The sequence below is a fragment of the Mesocricetus auratus genome, unplaced genomic scaffold (genome assembly GCF_017639785.1).
Source record: "Mesocricetus auratus isolate SY011 unplaced genomic scaffold, BCM_Maur_2.0 Super-Scaffold_100031, whole genome shotgun sequence".
In the NCBI taxonomy this organism is placed as follows: domain Eukaryota; kingdom Metazoa; phylum Chordata; class Mammalia; order Rodentia; family Cricetidae; genus Mesocricetus; species Mesocricetus auratus.
In genome coordinates this window covers 10,139,401-10,162,224 of record NW_024429212.1, presented here as the reverse complement: position 1 = coordinate 10,162,224, position 22,824 = coordinate 10,139,401, and the positions used below count along the sequence as shown (strand labels likewise).

At 47.4% G+C, this 22,824-nt stretch overlaps 1 long non-coding RNA gene across 1 annotated transcript; it reads right to left on the bottom strand.

Moving 5' to 3' along the window:
- Positions 1 to 1,102: 1,102 nt before the first annotated feature.
- LOC121135146 lies at positions 1,103 to 9,781 on the bottom strand. The gene is made up of 2 exons (XR_005872338.1): positions 5,160 to 9,781; positions 1,103 to 2,741 (listed from the first exon to the last, which is right to left on the bottom strand). It is a non-coding gene; the product is annotated as an uncharacterized LOC121135146 (long non-coding RNA).
- Positions 9,782 to 22,824: the final 13,043 nt, after the last annotated feature.

Below are 22,824 nucleotides of genomic sequence, written 5' to 3'. Positions count from 1 at the left end.
TGTTCCTCACCACTTCCTTACAGATGTGATTAAGGGTCCTCCCCTGACAGGGTCACTGTTCTTCGGTCAGAGGTGGCTAAATCCTAGGCGGCTATTCAATCCCAATGCCACACGAAGGGCAAATGAAATCAATTTGACAATTAAGGCCACTTAGACGTCAGGAAAAAAGTGTTGGGCCAGCAGCAAGTCATCAGCTGAGTGTAAGAAAATAACCCTTGAGGGGGGGGAGGCTCTTGTGTGCTGATCTTCTAGAAGAATTCAAGCTGCTATTATTTCGGTCATTACCCCTTTAGGGTTTCTCTGAAGAACAAGTAGCTCACACTTCTCAGGAGCATGATCTGGCGCACATCTGAACGTTCACACACTGGCTCCCCCCTGGCAGCTAAGATGTTTTCCTGCGGAGGGGATTTGATTGGCAAATGAGGCTTTCATCTTTTGATGCCATGACTGATGGCCTCAAGAGGTAGATGATGGATTTCTCTGGAACACATGGGCCTCCCGTATGGCTCATTTTTGGGCTCTTCTCTCATGCTTCACTTGTAATGGACTTCCTAAAATAGAACTCGTGTTGTCAGTGGTGTTTGCCAGGCCCTGGAAATAAGGTTGTAGCACAGACCTCAGTTGTGTATTAATCTGGAGAGCCAAAGTGGTTTAACTAAGAGAATGGTTCTTGCAACTATGTCTAAAACTCTGGATGTTCATACTGTCATTTAAAAAATATATATTTTAGAGGAAACAACAACTCCAGATAAGGTGATGTAAAGCCAAGTGTATTTGCTTAATGCTAACTGGATAATCTGTGAGCTCACATACTAAACACAATGGAGATCTGCAGTTGACATCATTCCAGCATCCAGCATTCTTTCAAAGCTCTGGTTTCCTTTGTGGATATTCTATAGAGTCCCCGGATGCCAGAAGCTGTAGTTATCTGTGGCTATTCTGTTTCTCAGAACTATTACCCACAGAATAAAAACAACAACAACAAAAACCCAAAGCCACTAGAAGATACTGAATGTTATCTACCTCTAGAGATGTAGAGTGAGTGCAATGTCTTGCAGATTTTAGGAGCCATCATAAACACAATGGACTTAGAGTCTGAAAAGACATTTAAAAAATTACATCTGTGTTTATTTATTTCGCATGTGTTCATATGTGCGGGCTGCACCTGTCATGGCATAAATGGAGGTCAGGGATCAGCTCACCTTTTCTACTACATGGGGTCTCAGAGGCCCGAGCTTTAGATTGTCAGGCTTAGTGGCAAGCACCTTTATCCACTGAACCTGAATGTAGATTTTTTAAGTCTCCTTAAAATTTGTTCATATTTATTGTACTAGGAAAATGTCTTTTACTTGTCCCTATAAAATGTAGGGATATCAGAGTTTCATCAGAATGCTGTTGGGATATAAAGTTCATGTTAGTAATATGTTTGGAGAGAGAATAAGTATTCAGTGTTGCATCAGTCCGTTGGTAGATTAATTAAAAGCTAAAAGGAGGCTGGAGGGGTGGCTCAGTGGTTAAGAACGCTTGCTCTTGCAGAGGCTCTGAGTTTGACTCCCAGCACCGCAAGACACCCTTGACTCCAGTTCCAGGACACACATGTTACACAGACATAGGTAGTGGCATCTTGCCTTGCCAGTGAACGTGGAGTGGTGGTCACACCCTTTGGGCGTGATTTCAGGTGCAGACGTGACCCATTATAGGGTAGAGGAGGGGCTGGCTCATGCTCTCTTGGGTCGTAGGGAGCATGGGAAGGGCAGAGACTGCATCTTCTGGAGCAGGAAGGCCGTGGAGGTTATTTACTCTATGTAAGTGTTTCCCTAATAAATACCTATTTACCATTTATCTTGGGTCTATGAACCCATTTAGACCCCACCTTCAGACATACATGTGAGCAAAACACTCATATACATAAAATAAATAAATCTAAAATTAAAAGGAAGGCAACCTAATATTTTAGTGTGCTTTTAGCAAGATCAGGAGCTATAAGACTTAAAAGGTTCTGTTCTATATAATTGATCATCCATGAAAGAAATGACTTAAATTTAGGGTAAAAATGGCAAATACAGTTAAGTATTGTGCTGAAATATGATAGTTCTTATTTCTGGAATCCTCAAGGGTTCTGACTTTGTGTTGTATCATATAAATAATTTAATACGGAAAAGAACTCAGTTCATCTTCTAGTCTAGAAAATTCTCTCTTTCCTTCTCCAATGGAATAACAATGAGAGATGCAAAGTCGTCATCATCAGAGAGGACAGTGTCCCACCCAGAAGTCACACACCCAGATGATATGATGTATGCACGAGATACATGAGCTGCAGCGTTTCAGGTGAGGCCTCCGTGGGTGGAGGCGTTTGAGGGGAGTATGAGAAGACATTGAACATAGGACACCAGCCGTTTGGGAAGACTGATTCCTGGACTCCCACACTGTCTGCTGTGGGCACGGTGGAGTCTCCCCAGTACCGAAGATCCTCTGTAGAGCCAAGCAACTTTGCCCCTTTGTAGGAGAAGCCATTCATCACAGCTCAGCTTGGCATGCCCGGGGAAGGAGCCTTGCAGATGTTACTCTCCTCAAATTAACCCTTTGAAAAAGAGCCTTTAAAAGAGTCTGTAAGGGAACCAGAGATTGGAGCTGACATCAGTGAGGACGACTTCAAGCAGGCTGCAGAGGGAACTAGTTTTCCCGTTGAGGAGCTCTTCAGTCACTCTGTGAAGCTAGCAGCAATTAGTTACTGGGGCCACCTGTTCAAGACAAGCAGTTAATCCTCCAGGAGCTCAGGTTGGCAGGCTCCCTCCTCCCGTCCCCCTCCTCTCTCTCTTTCCCTCCCTCAGCCTCCTTTTTTTCATCTTCTCTTCTTCCCCCCAGATCTCCTCTCTTTCATCTCTCTCTCTCTCTCTCTCTCTCTCTCTCTCTCTCTCTCTCTCTCTCCTGTTCCTTCCTGTTTCTCTCTCTGTGTGTTCTCTCTCTTTCTCTTTCTCCCTCCTCATTGACAACTGGATCGTAATAAGCTCCCCTCCTTAGGACACTTTGCAGTTTGTGCTTAGAAGTCAGGTAGGAACCGTTACAGGGAAGGAGGACCAAAGACCAACCACACTGGGAACCCACTGGGCATTCATTGCTTTAGCCAGTGAGGTTAATCATTGCAACCTCGTAACTCTAGATGGTCTAGCTTTCATGTGAGATTGACTAAATGGCTGTGCCAGGATCGTAGCGGGGATACTGAGGCATCTTACAATCCCAACCCCAGGCTGTCCAAGTTGGGAGCCCAAGCCCGGGCCCCCTTTCTCTCTTGCTACTTCACAACGAGGTTCTGCTGCTGCTGCAGGCTGCCTATGAGATGGGGCACATTGCTTGGTGGACGCCTACTGTTGCTGCATTTCCAGTTGTATGGAGAAATCCAATTTCAGGTCATAAATCTCCAGAATCTTACAGAAATAGTTAAATGGATGCAATACTGCTCAAAGTGTAGCCAACATCCCTTTAAAAGGCCGTCTGATGCCCAGGCATGCATCCCTACAAACTTGTCCACTGGAGCGGGCACACTGTAAATCTGGGTTTCATGATTAGGTCTACATGATTCCTAACTCAATAATTAGGAGATAAAGTAACTCTGAGAAATAAAAGTAGTAAAAGAAAACATGGAAAACACTGCTTTAGGGAAACATAATGAGTCCCATTTGAGAGAAAGAAAAACAGACAATAAATCAGTTGGACAAATACAGAGTAAAATCTGGACAGAATTATCTCAAATGAGTTAATAGGTTAATTCAAAATAATATTTTAGGCTTCCAGTCACAGGCGCACAGATTCACTGAGCCTGTCCTCAGCATCGGCTTTCTGAGTCTGTTCTGTGTTTATTTTAGTGGAAATGAGTGAAGAATTAAGAAGTAAGTAAATGACTTTTCCATGATGCACACCGAGTGCTGGTGCCATAAAAACAGCTTCCTCGGCATTTAATTCATCAATTAGACGGCTAGATTAAAATAGAGATACTCCCCGGACATATACAAATATACACATGTGTGCAGGGGCATGCATTTATCTCTCACGATGCTCCCAGGGCACCGTGGGCATAGGACGTGCGAGTCAACCGCTTGTGGACTGGTTTATGAGTCCGGCCATTGCTGGCGGACATCCCCCTTCCCCCCCAGCTTTCTGATTCCAGACTCAGGTTCAGCAGACCCAGGATCTGCTTTTCATTGCATAAATTGATTTTAGCAATATTTGTTACTGCGCTAGGGTACCAAAACATGAACATTAGTGTCTATTAGCCTCTTTGAAATGTGTAAAAGAATATACAATATATAATGTTTCAGAAAAGCATAAGTCCCGTCCTGAGGAAGGGAAACTCTAGAACTGCTTCAAACCATGCTAGCAAGTTACCCAGGGTGCTGTTGTGACAGTGCCCCGTGCACTGGTGCCTGTCCATCTCTCTGTGTATGTGTGTGATGTGTGTGTGTGTGCGGTGCTTGCGTGTGTTGTATCTGCGTGGATGTGTGTGTTCATGGAGGTCAGAGGTTGACATTGGATGTCTTCCTATATTGACCTGCATCTTTTTTTTTTTTTTTTTGAGACAGAGTCTCTCACTGGATCCGGAGCTCACCAGTTCTGATAGAATGGTTGACTGGCAAACCCTAGGGCCCCTCCTGTCTTTGTTCTCCCAGGGCTCTTGGAGTGTACTGCTGTGCCCAGCCTTTTTATGTGGACTTTGGAGACCTGAAACCAAGTCCCCACCCATATGCAACAAACACTTTACCTATAAACCATCTCCCCAACCCCTGGTTTTTGCACATTTAATTGTAGGAGCAGCCTGGGAGAAGACATTTTCAATGTATACAGCAAAGACAATTATGTAGAATATGTAAAGAATTCTTGCAAATTAATGCCATAAGTCTAAATACCGTCTGTGGCAGGGGGAGAGTAGATGGCAAACGATTTGAAAGAAGAAGCAATAAATCAAGGACTATCCACTGGGCCTGGAGAGATGCAAACTTGATGTTGGCTGTTTTTACTCATTGCTCTCTGGAGGCCTACCACCCAGCTCCCAAATAATCACACGGAGACTTATTCTTTCTTACGAATTCCTGGCCTTACCTTGGCTTATTTCTAGTCAGCTTTTCTTAAATTACCCCGTCTACCCTTTGCCTCTGGGCTTTTACCTTCCTCTAGTTCTGTATATCTTTTTCTTTCCTTCTTATTCCGTGTCTAGCTGGGTGGCTGGGTGTCTGCCCCCCCCTCCTGCTCTTGCTCTTTAATCCTCTCTTCCTAGATTTCTCCTCCTATCTATTCTGCTTGTCAGCCCCACCTATCTTTTCTCCTGCCTAGCTATTGGCCATTCAACTCTTTATTAGACCAATCAGGTGTTTTAGGCGGTCAAAGTAACACAGCTTCACAGAGTTAAACAAATGCAACATAAAAGAATGCAACACATCTTTGCCTCATTAAGCAGATATTCCACAGCATAAAATAATATATCACATCTTCAAGCAATATTCCATGATACAAACTAAGACAACGGTTTCACAATTATCCTGCCAGCCAATGAGAAGATAGGAAGGCAGGAATGTGGATATACCTAAGGGGTATTGAAAGCAATGGCTCCCCCATAAAGAGAAACTAAATAATAACACATAAAGTGTGTATGTGGTGGGGAGTACCTGTACACCTTTGATCCAGCAGCACTGCTTCTAGGCTGTAATGGAGTATAAAAGGAAGGCTGCACACATTGTTTCTGTGAGTTCTGTGACACAGGATTCTGAGCACACACATTTCACACACAGATTTTGCACACACATTTCACATACACATTTCACACACACTTTGAGCACACACATTTTGTGCACACACATCTCACATACATTTCACACATACGCATGTCACATGCACGCACTTTTCGCACACACACATTGCACACAAACGCACGTATACAGAGAGAGCACAGAGCATGTGTGGGAAGGATTCAAACCGCTATCAGTTTATCACTGGGAAGTGGGGTCTGTGGCAGACTCTGCAAAGTGGTAATTCTTGGCTAAGTCGGGGGCAAGTCTTAGCTGTGTGCACATGCCTTGGAACTTCCCTCTAGACTTGGGGTATTGAATGAATAAACAGCCGCCGCCGAGGGAGCGAGTGAACCTCTTCTTTGCTGGAGGAGGGACCTGGATCCATAAGCAGAACCATTGGCACCAGGTCCAAGCAAGCCATTCACAGACAGCAAGCAGCACCTCTGTTGAAAATGGCCAGAGAGAGGCCAGTGTGGCTCTGAGAGGGCTGTGTCCTGGCCTGGAAACACGGATGCTTTCCAGAGGCCGGCAGGCCTGGCTGTCTGAGCACACTCCTCTCTCTCTTCACTCTGTTCCCCTCCCCACCATCTCTTCAGAAGTCAGAAGACTAAGTCATAGGCTGAAGCACTGTGGGTAATGATAGCCATCACCCAGGTGAAGATCACAGGTTGCACTCGATTCTGGTGAAGAAGGGCCAGGCTGGGTAGGGGATCTTCTTAGGCTGATAGCCCAGACGACACAGGGAGGAACATTGGTGAATGTGTACTCCTACCTCTGGAAAGACAACGAATTTCCCAAATGCCAGTTCTTCACCAGGCCAGAGATTGATGCCTTGTGGTAAAATTGGAGGTAGAAACAAGTATAGAAAATTGACATTCCCAGTGCGTTGGCAAAGTTCATGGAATGAATTAGTGGAAATTTGCCTCAATTTGATGCTGTTTGGAAAACTCGTGAAACAATGAAGGGAACCAAGCTTGAGAAATTATTAAAGATGCGTCAGTCTTAAGTCCCACCCCTAAAGACTTGCATTTTCCTTCCCAGCTTTTTAACAAATCCTTTCGTGTTCTGTACGCCCAGGTCAGAGAGCTCACCGCAGAACTGGGTAAGCTGTCCCGTGACACCACCGTTAAATCGAGGCATAATGTCCTCTTAGGCTGCGTTTCAGAGGGTAAACAAGTGCAGAAACTTCTTTGAAGGCCCTGCTTGAATCTGTTGTTCGTTAAACCTTCCCTGCAGAAATCAAACATGGTTTCCTGTTGCATGTTTACCGAGTCTCCTCCCCGCAGCCAGCAGGGCTTGCAATCTTCCCATTTGTTAATTGTTCCCACTGAACTCCCCCTGCCTTTTAAACATCCTCTTTCTTGTAGTCCACCTCGTTTAGCAGTAAATACAGAGGATTACTAACATTCCTGTGAGATAGAAAACATTCCAGGAAATTTAATTTCTCCAGTCATGGATTTTTTTTTGTTTTAGCAGTAATGATACAGTGCATTTGTATAACATCTCCTCTATGAGAAATACGAGCTCATACCTCATTATCTGGAGACAAGCGTCATTATTATAATTTTTGCATCCATATGTAACTGAGTCACAGGAAGTGAACCAGAAGCCAATCGTACCTGGAGTGTGTCTTGCAAAGGAACGCACCAGACGGGAAAGACAGTGGCATGGACACTTGCACTCTGGCAGGATGAGGCGGCTATACCACTGCCAGGAGAGAGATGCATTGTTTGGGTCTGGGGTGGAGAAATGGGGGAGGGGACAGTGAAGGAGGCTCCAGGGCTACTGCTGTCACTAGGAAACACTAAGTCTTCCCTTGGCCCTCCCCCAGTGTCCCTGTGCTCCTAGCCTGACATATCCCTGAAGTCCCAGACACCCCATTCCCTGGGCTAGGAAGGTGGGCTGGATGCTAAGGTCAGGCCTACTTATCTGGGGTTCACTGACTCTCATGTCCGTATTAACCACTGTGGTCCTCCAAGGATTAATCATTCACAGCCCACGGGATAAATAAGTCCAACCTGCCCAGAATCGTGGTAGTTTAAACCTTCACTCCCAGAGAGTTTCTGTGAGGAAACTGGAATTTAAAAGTAACTAGCGTTTTTTGAGGGAAAATGTCAAGGAGAGAAGACGGGGACTGGGGAGTAAGCCTAGTTAGTAACATCCTTGCCACGCCTGAGGACCTGAGTTTGTCACACAGAACCCACACCAAAAGAGAAAAGGAAAAGGATGTTGACATGTGCTTGTAATCATAGCACTGGAGAAGCAGAAAAAGTGGAGCCCCCTGGCTTGCTAGCTGGCCCGCCTGCTTTACCTGGTGAGCGCCGGGTCAGTGATGGATCCCCATCTCAAAAAAAAGTGATGATGCCTGAAGAGTGATACCTCAAGTTATGGTCTGACCACCACAAGCTTGCACCCCCCCACACACACATGTGCCAGAACATACATGAACACACACACACACACCACACCCACCACACCACACACGCACACAGCCTAGAAAACTGGCTCAGCAGTCAAGAGCGTTGGCTGCTCTTCCAGAGGACACAGTTCAATTCCTAGGGCCTACATGGTAGCTCACATATGTCTGTAACTCCAGTCCACGGAATTCAACACCTGTTTTTCTGGCCTCTGGGTACTGGAAAAATGTAGCACATAGACATACATGCAGGCAAAACACCAGAGCACATTAAAAAGCGGGGGCCTAAATGAAAGCTGTTGTTGAAGCCTCTTCCTTTGTCCTTTCTGCCGCCCTGCAGTCTTTCCAGCTGATCCTTCCGCAGTTGATTAGCATCAAGCAATACCCGGGTCCATCTGGAAAGCGTGAGACTCCATAGGTGTTCCACAGAAGAGGCCAGGGACCCGTCTGGATTCGCACAGTTTTATAACATCTACCGCACACGGCGAGGCGCAGCGTTCCCGTCGCAATTCTTATCTGCCTCCTACTCGAGTGTAGGATTCAGTGAAATAGGTCTGTTCCAACACAGAAAGCATGATAACCAGCCCTGCAAAGCCAAATGCTTCCAGACCCAGGCAGAAGGAGTGCTGTAAAAACGGTCAGCTGTACAATCAGAGAATTGCTGGGGTGGGGAGGGGGCGTCTGAGGTATGTGCATGCAGTACCCGGAAGACTAAGTGCTCAGAAAAGCCCCACAGCCTGGCTGGTGCACATCAAAAGCGGTTCGGGATTCCCCACGTGCATCCTCAAGGCGTTTCTGCAGCAGGTGTAAGGACGCCAGTTAGAACGGGCCGGAACGTTGCAAGACTTCGCCCCCGCCCCAGGTCCTTCCCCCTCGTAGCACTCAATTAGGGGCGGCATTGTTAAGATGGTCTTGAAGAGGCAGCAGGGAAAGAACCAGAAAGCGGAGACCTGCCAACAGGAGGCCTTTTTTGGTGTGTGCCGAGCACATGGCAAGAAACTCCCATGAGAACTCTAGAAAGGAAACCACTCTGTCTGTCACTAACAGGGAAAAATGTCTCTGGCCCAGTAAGCAACGACGGGAACAATGAGGGGCTTCCTGGTGCCAGGAGTCAGAACAAATGTGTGAAATGGGATGCAGGGGCATTACCACACGAAGCTCTCCCAGGGAAACACTCAGTCAACGGAGGGCTCCGCGTCAATATTTGGATAAGGAAGCACGTCTCCGTCGGGCTCCGAGGCACCCTGCGAGCAAAAATTCCGGAGAGATTTTTATACAGTACCGGGGCTCCGGGGTGGGCATTCTCACGCCAGTGTGGTGTGTGTGTCCTCAGTGGTCCCTGTCTCTAAGTTCAGGCGCCACAGGGTCCGGTCTCTCATGCGAAGGAGGTGGCCCCTGGGACGGCTCCTCGAAGGCAGGGAGGGCCCACGGAGTCGGGGACCACTGATGCTTCATTGATGCTCTCCACAGTTTATACTCAGTGAGCGTGCGACTCACCTCGCATTTAATTGGCGAGATTGGTTTTCCCCCCCCTCTCAAAAGCTGAGTACACAGGACCCACATCCGGGGCAGCTGCGCTTCCAGTCAACGCAGTAGGGAGAAAATCGCAGGCATGATGGAAACGCAGTCAGATGGATGGCCGCCGCCTTCAAGGGGCACAGAGCCCACCCGCTCTTCCCAGCCACCCAGCGGGGGGAACGTGGCCGTGCTCTCTCCTGGAGTGTTCTGATCGTCAAGAGCAGACACCCGGGACTGAGGGAACACACAGCAATCCAAACCCGTGCGTGGCCTCAGGTTCGCAGACATTTCCCTCATCCTGGGACTCTGAAGGGAAGAGCAGGGAAATTCAATTGACAGAAACAAAAGCATTTTTCTTCGTTTTCTTTAGCAGAGAAAGACGGGGGAGGGGAGAGGAAAGAGAGGAGAGGGGAGAGACAGAGACAGACAGAGAGAGAGAGGGAGAGAGAGAGAGAGAGAGAGAGAGAGAGAGAGAGAGAGAGAGAGAGAGAGAGAGAGAGAGAGAGGAGAAAGAAAGGAAAAAGACTTCTATTTTAACACTTTACTGTATAACGGTATATGAATAATTTCATCATTTCTCTGCCATGTATTCAGATGTGAAAGAACTCAGTGAATAATAATAGCCGCTGTCAAAGGTATTTATATTTAAAAGGTCTTTATGTGAAAAAAATTTTTTGTCAGGACTGATTTTTCTCTGAGAGGATCCCTCCATCTCCTAGCAACCAAAGATATGGCTATCTTTCTGAATAGACCCCCACGCTTACAGTGGGCTTGCAAACCTTTAGGGAGCAGCATTGGCAAATTCAGTACTTGGGACCCATAGGAATTCAAAGCGGGGCTTGTAGGGAGGTCGGGCTGTGTGTTGTGGGGAGGGTCTCTTCCGGGAAAAACTACACACATGTGATCTGCACGGATCCTCTTCTGCCAGAGTCACACATGTCCCGTGATGCAAATGGTCCCTCCCGGTAACTCGCACAACTCACCTAGTCACAAAGGGAGTGCACCGGCCTGAGGACAGACTGTCCTCCACGAATGACTATTCTAATGGCGAAGATTATCTTTCAGGAAAGAAAATGTCAGCAGGCTTACTTGTTAAGATGCCCCTCCCCGGCCCCTGAAGAAAGAGTAATGGAAGGTTTGGAATTCAGTCATCCCCTTTGCCTCTGCGTTGTGATTACTCATAATACACGGACGTCATATTCACTCCCGATCAGTCTTACGGTGGGGACTTGCTACGTGTTCTACAAACATTAACCAGGGCCCTTCATCTCTCTCTGAAATAAATACCATAATAACCAGATTATGAATGAATCATCTGAGACCCAGATTCCTAGGAAGAGGGGAGCGACATGGAGAGAAGAATGGTTTAAGCTTTGAGAGGACATATCTCACGGCAGGGTGTGTGTCATTAAAAATTCTGAAACAAATTCTGACACACAAGAATCTAAGCCAATCAACAACCCATACTGGGGTTTAAAGCTGCCCCCAGCACCGAGAACGGGATTCTTCTTAGTCTCCGGCCACCAAAGCTGACATCACACAAGCTTGTTCCGTCAGCAAAGCAGGACACCAGGACGTTCACAAAAGTGTGTGTGTGTGTGTGTGTGTGTGTGTGTGTACACTACATGTGTAGTTACACATACATGTGTGCTTACCCATGCTTGTGCACGGATGTGGAGGCCAGAGGTCAAGTTCCGATGTCATCCCTTTGGAACTGTCCACTTTTATCTTTAGAGTCACGGTCTCTCTCACTGGAACTTGCGGCTTGCTGATTCAGCTCTGTTGACTGGACAGTGAATGGAGGGATCCTCCGCCTCTGCCGCACCAACTCTGGGAGTCTCTCGGTGTGTAGCAGCAACACTTTACTGACTGGGCTGTCTCCTCAGCTGCATTTCAAGAGATCCCCCTTACCATTTGGGACCACTGCTGTCAAATCTGTCCCCATGTGACACCTAATGGGACCCTCATTTTTAAGTCAGAACCTTCAATTCCCGTGAAGCCAAATCTGGGCAGCATCCCCTGTGGAATTCATTTTTATTAGTACATGAAACTGATATTCTCTTCTCAACGAACTTTCAAAAGTGCATTGATTTTTGCTCCCACGGTATTTTTTGCCTTGGACGGGAAATTTTTAATGTATATGTTGGAAATTAGCAAATCCTCGTGTTTCTGAAAGATCAGTTTACCTCTTCAAAACAGATATGAAAAGAGAGAAGAGAATGTTTCTGAGAAAAGACCAAAAAAAAAAAAAAGAGATCAAATTAGAGAGGAAAATGTTTTGCAATGCATATTAGATATAGGTATTGATTCGTTCTGGAAGTGTCTGCAGTCCCTCCAAAGGACACGGAGGGAGGGTTTTAGAGGCCATCGGAACCGCAGGACTGGCTTTGGCGCCTTCCTGTAAACAGGAGACTGTGGATCAATTCAGTTAAGAAGGCAGTGATGTCAGAGAGAAAAGTCAGGTGGCTTATTTGGGCTTATTTGCGGCTGACAGGTCAACCTGAGGCCTCATAAGGCCGGAGACGTGTTCCCTCTGAGTGGCTGGTTTGGACATTCTGGAGGAGGCTTTGAAATGGTGTGGATTCAAGGTACTGTACGGGTGGGTCTGTTCCTTTACCAACAATACTCTATAATGGTGTTAAGACCCCACCGTCATTTCAGCGTTTAGAAGACATGGTCTCGTGTTATTCCCAATAGCTTTCATGCACACACTCAGGCAAACTGCCCTTTCTGCCCCCGGATGTGTCTCGGATCGTTGTCTCTGAGTCTAAGGAGAATAAGACACCTTTGTGTGGTTGTCTCTGTCTTTAAAGTTTTATCTCGATATGTTTTTGCAGGGCGACAGCCGATGGGAAAGCTGAGTCCTGACGAGGGAGCAGAGTGGCCCAGGAAAGACGTCCAGAGTTAGTGGCCATTCTGGTAAAGCTCCTAGGTTCTTAGGTTCTGTCAAACAAACAAACAAACAAGCAAACAAAAAACTCATTGATGTAGCATAAAGCAGGCTGAGAGGCAATTTCGGCATACCTCTCTCCACCATCAAAAATCCTCTTTGCAGCTCGACCGCCCGCTCTGGCTTAATTCAGCGTCCCAGTGTTGTTCTCTTTTAATGGCTCCATATGGAGACAATGAAGTGACATGACAAATGGCCCTGCTCGAGTTCCAGTACCTTCTCCCTGGTCCCCATTCATTCTCTCTTGTCAGGTTACCAGTCCCATCCCCAATTTTTCCCTGCCAATTTACAGTACTTAAACAAATACATTTTTCATTTCTACCTAGCTGGCACTGGGGCTGAACACAGCCGAGCCAACACTAAGGACCTATGTAGCTTTTCCTCCAAAGAGAAGGCGCGTTGACTCAACTGGGTTAGTAGTTGCAGAATTCAGTCACCTGCATGCATGGCGTTTTTTATTTATCTCGTCTTCAGATGCATTTCAATTCTGCCTTTAGTTTGCAGTCGGCCATCTTCCTTTAGCTACACGAACCATGCTGCTTGTTCCGTCTCTAAATGTGTGGCCGTTCCCCAAGCCTTTCTGAAGGGTTAGTTCCAGCTTGATTGTTTTTTTTTTTCAGACACTCGAGACATTTTCTTTGTAGTAATAGTTCGCTTATCATAGTGTTCAGTTCATCTCCATCCAGGCTGCTCGGAGACAGTTACTTTCTTCATTCGTGCGCAGCTTCTCAATGCAAATCCTGTAGTTTTGGTCCTTGGATCCACGCTGTAGGCTACAAAGAAACCTTTTGGCGGGGGGGCGGATGGAATTAAACCAGCTCTCAGCCTCGGCGCCATTTTCCTTGAAATTCCTGCGCATGCGAGCTAAGTCAAAGAAGAAGCAAACGCTCAGACTGAAGTCCCAAGAGAAGAAAGATAAGGCAGAGGTCTGGGGAAACTCAATTGTCTACCAACGAAGGCTGAATGGGCAAAAGTAAGGGATGCTGAAGGCTGGGACACTGGTGCAAGTGGTTGGACTGTGTGCCCCTGTCGGTGTAAGTCTCAGCGGACCCGGAACCTCACCACCATCTGCTCGCAGAGACCACCCGGGAGACTTGCCCGCCTCCGTTACAACCAAAACAGTCCTGCTGGCTCTCTGCCCTAGACCTGTGATATTCTGGGCTATTCTGTTTTCAACTGTGGCCAAGTATAACTCCTGTACAATAAACCATCTTTCTCAATGTCTGAACTGAGAATCAAAAAAAAAAAAAAAAAAAGAAGCAAAATAATTAAATATGCAGCCATGGTCGTGTGCGATGTATCAAAGTTCTCTGACATCTAATGTAATAGGAGAACTGTTGCAGCCATTAGTTTAGGAAGGAACCTAACAAGCAAAACCAGATAACCTGCGATGCTGGACCCCTGCATATGCTCCATGGGTCTCCTCGCCATCTATGTCCCCAATGGCACTGCTTGGTTCCTGGAAGCCTTCAGGTGAAGCTGTGACCACACACAATGTCTTATTCTCATCTGTCCATGGTTAACAGCTTGCTAATTTGGAGGAATGAAGGTCATTGCAGCCTGGTGAGGAGGGAGGGACTGAGGCTATGAATATAACTCACTCATGTCATTTATGGGGCTTAAAAGATATCAGTTGGACTATTAAGGTGATGTTTTAAGAGTCCCCCCCGCATCCCATTCTCTTATCATTATTGTTGGCTGATGGGAGATGCCATTCTGTAAATCTATCTCTTATTGGTTGTTGAATAAAGCACTGCTGGCCCATAGGGAAGCAAGATAGGTGGGACTAGGAGTCGAGCAGGACTCTGGGAAGGAGAAACACAGGGAGTCACCATGTAGCTGCATAGGGGTAAGAAGTCCGGACCCTTTTCTCCGGTAAGAGAAATACTTAGATTAACAATTATGGAGTAAATACTTAAGTCAGAGCTAGCCAGTAAAAAGCAAGCAAGACCAACAGCTTCATAATTAATATAGCCTCCTGTGTGTTTATTTGGGACTGATGCAGCTCTGGGACCAGGCTGGCAGGAAGGCTTCTCTCTACAGTTGGCTCCTATGGGCAGTGAGCTATGAAGACCTAGCCTTGGCTTGGTTGAAACATGGGGTGGTAAGAGCCCTACCTTCCACAGCATGAAACCAGAGTCTTGCAATTCATGAAGCACAATGAGGCTGTAAGACAGAAACTGAACTCTCCCTTCATGCTGGACCTCAGAGGGGGGAGGTGGGAAAGACTGGGCAGGGCGGCCAGGTGGTCGCAGGAAGATGAGGACGGCGGTGGGGCCAGGCTCATGAGCTCCACTTGACCAGCAAGATGGATGTCCCACTTGACCAGGGCCAGCAAGGGTACAGCCGTGATGTTTGTGAAAATGGTCTCCAAAGAGAACTCACGGTGAAGATAGTTGGGACGGCCACATTGCCCTCTAGAAAACTGGCTGTGCCAAGTCATGCCTGAGGAGGAAGAACTTGGGGTGCAGCTACTCTCTCAATGTGAAAAAACGTTTTCTTTTTTTATTTCAGAAAATTATAAAACATGGTTGACTACATTTAAAAGCCTAACAAAATAGGGAAATATACAGTGATCTTAGGCCAAAAGACTCAGGATTATAAGAATTGGTATGATATGGCTTACCAAATGACTCTCTAAATTCAGTACAAATCTAGTCAAAATTCCAATGTCTTATTTTCTTTAGAAGTTGTTACTGTTACAGTAGTGAGAATGGACAATGTTATGACGAAACACAGACACCTTGGTCCTCATTGAGGCTTTTTTTTTTCCTGAAGTTGTAGTAATTAGGATCACATGATGCTGCTGCCAGGTAAGGCCAATAGGAAGCATTCCTATTGGCCTAATGTCTTCTAGAAAAGGAACAGGAATGGACCCCGTGTAACACTGGGGTTGGAAGGAACAGACGCCACGTGCAGATGACGGAGGCCAGGCTCCTGTGTGTCACAGGCGTCCGTGGAGAAGCAGGCAGGACTAAGACTCAGACATGCTGCTGGCGTTCAGGAGCGACTCTCAAAGATGCGCAAAGGCGATGTCTGCACTCCCAGAGCTTGAGGGCGGCTGGCAGTCCTCGGTAATGAATGGCTGGAATGGAGGATAAGGGGACAGAAGGACCAGTTGTCTTTTGGAAGAGGTCCTGCCTTCCCAAGAGACAGGCGAGGAGGAAAGGAAGGCTGCATCTGTGGTGATCAGTCTGGCTTCTCCCCCGTACTCCCTTTCACCTCAGCAGAGGCGGCATGAGGGGATCTGAGCTATTCTGAAGCAGCTCTGGATGGAGAAGTGTTGCAGGTGACCCTGCTTGGACCCCCCTTGGGGGAGGGGGTGAGAAGAGGCAGCACAAAGGACACCACACTGCAGACTCGTTTATTCAGGGAGTTAGGCCTGCCTTTATACCCCCTCCCAAGGTCCCATTGGCTCAGGTGGCTGACTCTGCTGCATTGTCCTTTTCCTCATCAGTGACTGGGTCAGGTGTCTCTTCGTCAGCAGTCTCTGGGCATAGAGGCAGGCTTGGCTCAGGGAGGAAGTGCCTGCTGATGCAGGCTGGCCTGGGCACCCGGAGCAGGGCGACTGTGACTTGGGTAGGCTGGCTGCAGTTTCTCCCACAGAGAAGGAGCTGCTAACAAGGACAGCCATGGCGTATTCACTGTTCAGTTCACCATGGCCACTGGAAGGAAGTCTCTATGTGGTTTTCTCAGGCCAGCGTGGCATCATTGGAAAGACAGTCCTTCATGAATTCCAGCGTGTCTGCGCACTTGTGGACCCTTAATCATGAGCTGCTTGCATTTGTCTGAACGGCCACAGATGCATGTCTGTATTTGTGCACCTTCTTATCTCTGCTCCCCAAGGCCAAACACAGAGGGCAGCAGTCATGGTTCCAAAAGGCCACCGGCTTCCTGTTTACCATCGCAGTGCAGTCCCGCCGCCTTCCCACTCAGCCTGGAGAGGTCCAACGAGTCTGGGGAAAGCACTGGGAAGTGAGAATTTAAAAAACAAGCCAGCGCCAAGAGAGTTGCCTGCATGATGGATTCCGAGAAAGCAGGAATGCTCAGCAGCTGCCTAAATGCTGTGAGGCTGACAAGGCAGGTCTCCAGGACTCCCCAAGCCTCGTCTTCAAGGGGACAGAGCCATGTCCACACACGCCCTTGCCTCAGATCACAAGGAGCCGGTTCTGTTAAAATGATGGCATGTGTATAGCCAGCCTGGGTCCAATCAGGCTTCTGACCACTCATTAATTTGTAACAGAGGTGATGACTGTCACTAAAGAAAAACCAATTTACCCGCTCTTAGAAAGGAACTGACTTAATATAATGGGGGACCACAGGACACCTGTCTCTCCCACTCCCCCCAGGATGGTTTTCTTCCCAAGCCTTCTCACATCCGTACACGGAGAACCCGCAGGAGAAGACCACGCCTTGTGGGGGCGATCCCCGGGAAACACAACTTGATAGAAGCTCGTTCCTTCATCACCTGCCTGCCCTGCCCCTTCCTCCACCCCTTCACCGTTCCCAAGAACCGGAGGAGGTAATTTATTGAAAGAGTTTCTAGCTGTCCCCGCTCCAGCAACAGTATTTTCTCAAGCACTACATGTATCCGAGATTTGTCTCGACATGGTCCATTTATTTTAATTTAGAACTGTCAGTGGCGGGGAGGGGGGTGGGGTGGGAGAGAAGTAATTAAATTTTTGACTAGCATGGAAAAACATTTGAAGTCTTAAGGCCGCAGTGCGATCCTCGACAACATTGCTTCTCTTCATCTGCTTGTCAGATCAAAGTCTTAATCCCGAAGACTCACCCCTGCTCCCATTAATTATTTTATACAACGATTTTTTTCATGGTCGCATGTGTTGCATGTCATTTTTAGCTTCCGTCAGGTGGCGGTCTTTCTGGTTGCTCCATTCGTTGAGTCAGTCAGTCTTCATTCACCTTGGAGAAAGGATGCCTCCAAAACTCAATTCCAGTGCTTTTATGCTCAGAAGAAAGTTGCACAAGGGTTTTCAATAGCATGTTGCATTGTAAGGAGACTACAGAAGAGGCCTGTTTTCCTATATGAAGCTTAGGTTTAACAAAATTGATCTCACAAATTATCTCCCTGCATTGTCTCTCTGCTTTCTGCTGTCTTGTCCCTGCCCTGAATAATTTACTTAAGAGAGGTAAACATCGATTTGGGGGCTTTCCCCCTTATTTTTCTCCATTGTCAATTTCTTGTCAGATAAATAAGGCTAATTTTATGTGAAATCAGTAAGAGGTTTTGCCCAAAATTAAAATTAGCATTGGTTAGGACACTGGCTAGAACACCAGAAAAACCCTGAAACAGTTTTTGTGTTGTCCTTTTGAATATGATATTAAAAAAAATACCCTTCCACACTCTGTCAGGCCCAACCCTTCATCAAAACTGCAAAAATCAACAAGTACAAGTAAAACCAAAACCCTCCTGCCTTGTCACAGAGCCTCTGCCTGGCACTTTCTTCACCCTTTGCACGGGACGTAAGGTACGGTTAGCAGCTGCACAGCCCCAAAGTCCTGAAGTGGGTTTTAATGAGGACTGGGCTCACATCTCAGAGTCTGGGGTCCTGGCTTTGGGGGCATTGTAGGGCATAGTGGAGGAGCAGCTGCCTCAAGACTGTAGCCAGGCAAACGAGGAAGGGAAGGAACCAAATTGGCCCGTGGGGATGCTCTCGGGGAATCTGCCAACCGTTAGCCAAACGCCAGCCTCCCTCATGCTCAGGGCATGAAGCGGCACATTGCAAACAGAAAGAACGCAAGAGCAGGGCTCTCCGAGCAAGTGTGCCCCACTCAGAGAGACCTGCAAACCTCAGCATAAACTTGACATGAGCATGACATAAACTTCATACATATTAATGGTCTCCTTCTCACTCAAAACAGTGCTCACGGCAGAATCGTTACTCATGCGGCCCAAAGAGAATTATATCGCCAAAAAATTTTAATAAAACACTTTTGTTATAAAAGTAATACAAACCATATTACAATGAACATAGGAAGAAGTGGAAACAGTATCTTGGGTTTAATCTCCCTGTGTGTCTTTCTTGTGTCTGTGTCTTTGCCTTAAACACATTCTATTATTTCTGGTTTGCACAATTCTTCCTAAATGAATACAATGTGGTTTACTTCCTTTGATTCCTCTCTTCCCCCCCCCCCACAAATATTTTTGGGTGGCTTCTTAGGCTAGATCCCCATAATAAGTAAAGCTAACAGATCAAAATTCTGGCTCTGTCTTCTGTGACATTGTTATTTTTTTTTCCTTCTAAAATGGTGTGTCAGTTTGTAATGTTAAGAGCAATGTGTAACACACAAATCTGCCACCCTTTGGCTGATGTTTGGTTATCACCAGTTGAGAAGCCAGCTTGTTCATTTCTTAGTGACAGTGTGCCGCTTTAATCTCCACGCAGCCGACTACTCGCGGGCCTGCGTGCTCCGTGTGTGGACTCGCTGCTTGCAGCCCCGCCTCGCCGAGGCGTCCACTCCCCATCTTGCCATTTCCAGATGTGTTCCATAGCTGCCACCCTGCCTTGCTGACTGCCTCGCTTTTAGCCCTGGTGATTCCTCTTCCATCTTCTCTCTTGCCTCGTTTTCTCCGCCTAGCCTCCGTGTTCCACTCCACGCGGCTTCCTCGCCTCCTTTCCCCATTCTCCGTGGCCTCTGTGGGCTTCCTCCCCCCCCCCCAGTCACATCTCAAGGATGTGAGATCTCACGCCTGTCGCACACCCATCCGGTGTCTTTTCTCACAATCTACATTCAGCTCATAGATGATGGCCTGAATTCAGCTAGCTCTCTTACGTGCCAATTATCTGCCCTGTCTGAAGAATAAAACACAAGACTCAGGAGTGATGAGCAAAGGGGTCAAGACCGTGCTGGTGAAACCCACAAAGACAGCTGACCAGACAAGGGGGAGGGAGCTCTTGAACCCCAGACTGATGACTAAGAGGCCAATAGGGGACTGATCCAGACTCCATGAATGTAGTGTCAGTGAGGAGGCCTCAGAAATCTCTGGGGCCTTGGGTAGTAGATTAGTGTTCACCATGGCATACAAATGAACTTTGGGAGCCCATTCGACACGGAGGGATGCTCTCTCAGCCTGAACACATGGGGAAGGGTCTAGGTCCTGCCTTGGATGAAATGATAGACTCTGGAGATCCCCCATGGAGGGACTCACCCTCTCTGGGGAATGGTGTGGGGATTGGGGGGGGTAGCTGGGAGGGGCTGCTGGAGGGACAAGGGATGAGGGGACAGGGAGCTGGGATTGACATGTGAAGCATGCATGTTTCTAATTTAAATAACAACATATATTGTGGGAAAACCACACACACACAAGATTCAATTCCAAAACCCCTTCCCATCTTCCTTGACACTTTCCCTCATGGTTCTAGAGACATCTGCACTCCTTGGGGTGCTCCACAGAGAACACTCAGGGTCCTCCTGTCCTCTTCCCTCCCTCCCCTACTTGATCAGCAAGCCTGCCTCTGAATTTATCTCCCCCCCCCCCCCCCGTCCCCACTGCTTGAAGTTGAGGCCATCGCCCTTTCTGTGAACCTTGGCATTTAAATTTTGAGGTCTGTGTGTGTATGGACACTCCACCTACATGTCTGTGTGTGTGGACGCTCCGCCTACATGTCTGTATGTGTGTGTGTCACTTGTGCACCTATTGTCAGCACAGGTCAGAAGAGGGCATTGGATCCCCTGGAACTGGAGTTAGGCATGGCTGCAAGCCACCATGCAAGCGCTGAGAACTGAACCCAGGTCTCTGCAAAAAGAGCAAGTGCTTTTAACCAGTGGGCCATCTCCCCAGCCCTGGGTTTTGCATTTTTTTTGGTTTATGCGCTACATATTCCATTTGTTGGGCAACAGCTTTGAGAATGAAATTAGATAGTGTGCTGGGTAGTTCCTTTGTGAACTTGGCACAAGTTAGAGTCATCCGGGAAGAGGGAACCTCAGTTGAGAAAAGTCTCCATCGGATTGGTCTGCAGACAAGACCGTGGGGGCTTTTCTTGACGATTTAGGAGGACCGAGGTCACTCTGGGTGGTGCCACTCTGGGCAGGTGGTCTTGGGTTGTATAAGGAAGCAGGCTGTGAAAGCCACAAGGAGCAAGCCTGTGAGCAGTGTTTGTCTATGGTCTGGACTTCAGTTCCAACCCCCAGGTTCCTTTTCTGAGTCGACTTCCTTCTGTCATGAACTATAACGTGGAAGTGTAAGATGAAGTAGACTCTTCCTGCCCGAGCTGCAACAGACAGTACCCGGGCAAGCAAGCACCTTGCAAATGTGGAGAGCTACTGAATGGACCCTCTCCAACAGCATTTGCTTTGTCATTTGGATGGCGGAGAGCCGCTAAGAGAGCTGGCCGTTTGGATGCTGCTTGGGAAGGAAACGGTTGGGGTTTTGGCGGAATCCCGAAGGGTGGATTCCAGGAAGACATAATTGGAAGCGATGTGAACCGGTTGGGTACCCACGGCAGTCCTGAGGCTGGAGATGATGAGTGTCCACACTAAGGAGAAGAGACACCTCAGATGCTCTGCAGGAGCCCAGTGTCAGCTCAGTGGAGCCCATCCGGCTTGGCAGCTGGCAGGGTGTCTTTGCAAAGGTGTACTGGTGGACTGATGGAGGCGGCACAGGTGTTGTTCGAGGTTCCAGAGCAAACGAGATGCTCGAGGCGAACAAGGAGGGGGTACTTTTTGGTGTTTGAGTATGAAGGGACAAGAAAGGGAGTGGTAAGAAGGCACTGTGGGGTTGAGGAAGGGGCTGCCATTTTAGGTGAAGCAGCAGGAACGCATGCTCTCTGTGGGAACGGAGGCTTAGTGGGGAGGTAGGAGCTTGAACATAGAAGGGAAGAGGCCAGTGGGTGAGTAAGAAAGGTGGAAGACTGAAGTACAGTTCTGTAGCATGTGTTGGTCTCTAGATCTTTGGACAAGCCTGTGCTGGCTTACTGATCCTTCAGTGCTCTCAGGGACCAACGAATAGGTCAGAATAACAATATCCATCCGTGACTCACGTCTTTTCTATGGTTAGTTTGTTGATGCTGGTCCTTCCTTCCTTCCTTCCTTCCTTCCTTCCTTCCTTCCTTCCTTCCTCCCTCCCTCCCTCCCTCCCTCCCTCCCTCCCTCTCACACTTTCTCTCTTCCTTTCTTTAAAAAACTACTTTAATTATCTTTAGTTGTTTGTGTGGTGGGGGGATAGCATGTGCTCACGAGCAGTGCCTCTCCAGTGTTGGGTGTCCTGGAGCTGGAGTTACCAAGAGTTGTGAGCCACTTGATGCGGTGCTGCAACTAAAACTGAGACCTCTACAAGTACAGCAACGATTCTAAACAACCGAGCCATCTCTCTGGGCCCTATCTTTTTCTAAACTAAAGTCTACACACACACACACACACACACACACACACACACACACACACACACACACACACTTTCTTAAATAAAATCATAATGTAATTTATATATATATAAACATTTTACACACACACTTTCTTAAATAAAATCATAATGTAATTTATATAATATATATATAAACATTTTACACACACACACACACGTATATATTTTCCTTTGACCTATCTCAGTTGCCCTCAAACTTGACTGCCCAGGACACCCGCCTGCGTGCTTTGAATGAGCAGATGACTATGAAAGGAACGCTTTTGTGTGACTGGGTGTGATTCAGGTCTGATGGGCCTGGACTGGTTTCCCCATGAGTCTGAGTTGAAAGCCTTGACTCCCCAGAAATTAGCCTGCTGCCTTGTCTTTTTCTACTTCCTTCTGTCTCTCTACTCCCAATTGTGCTACGTAGTTTTATGCCAACTCAAATAAGCTGCTGCCACCTGAGAGGAGGGGAAGTCAATTGAGAAAATTCCTCATAAGACTGGGGTGTACATGAGCCTGTTTTCTTAATTAGTGATGGATGGGGGAGGGCCCAGCCCATGGTGGGTGGTGCCATCCCTGGGCAGGTGGTCCTGGATTCTATAGAAAGCAGGCTGAGCAAGCCATGGGGATCAAACCAGCATAGCAGCATGCTCCATGGCCTCTGCATCAGCTCCGGCCTCCAGGTTCCTGTCCTGACTGCCTTTGATGATGGATTGTGATATGGAAGTGTAAGCCAAAACACAAAACAAAAACAAACAAACAGACAAAAACAAAACCATCCCTCCCTCCCCAG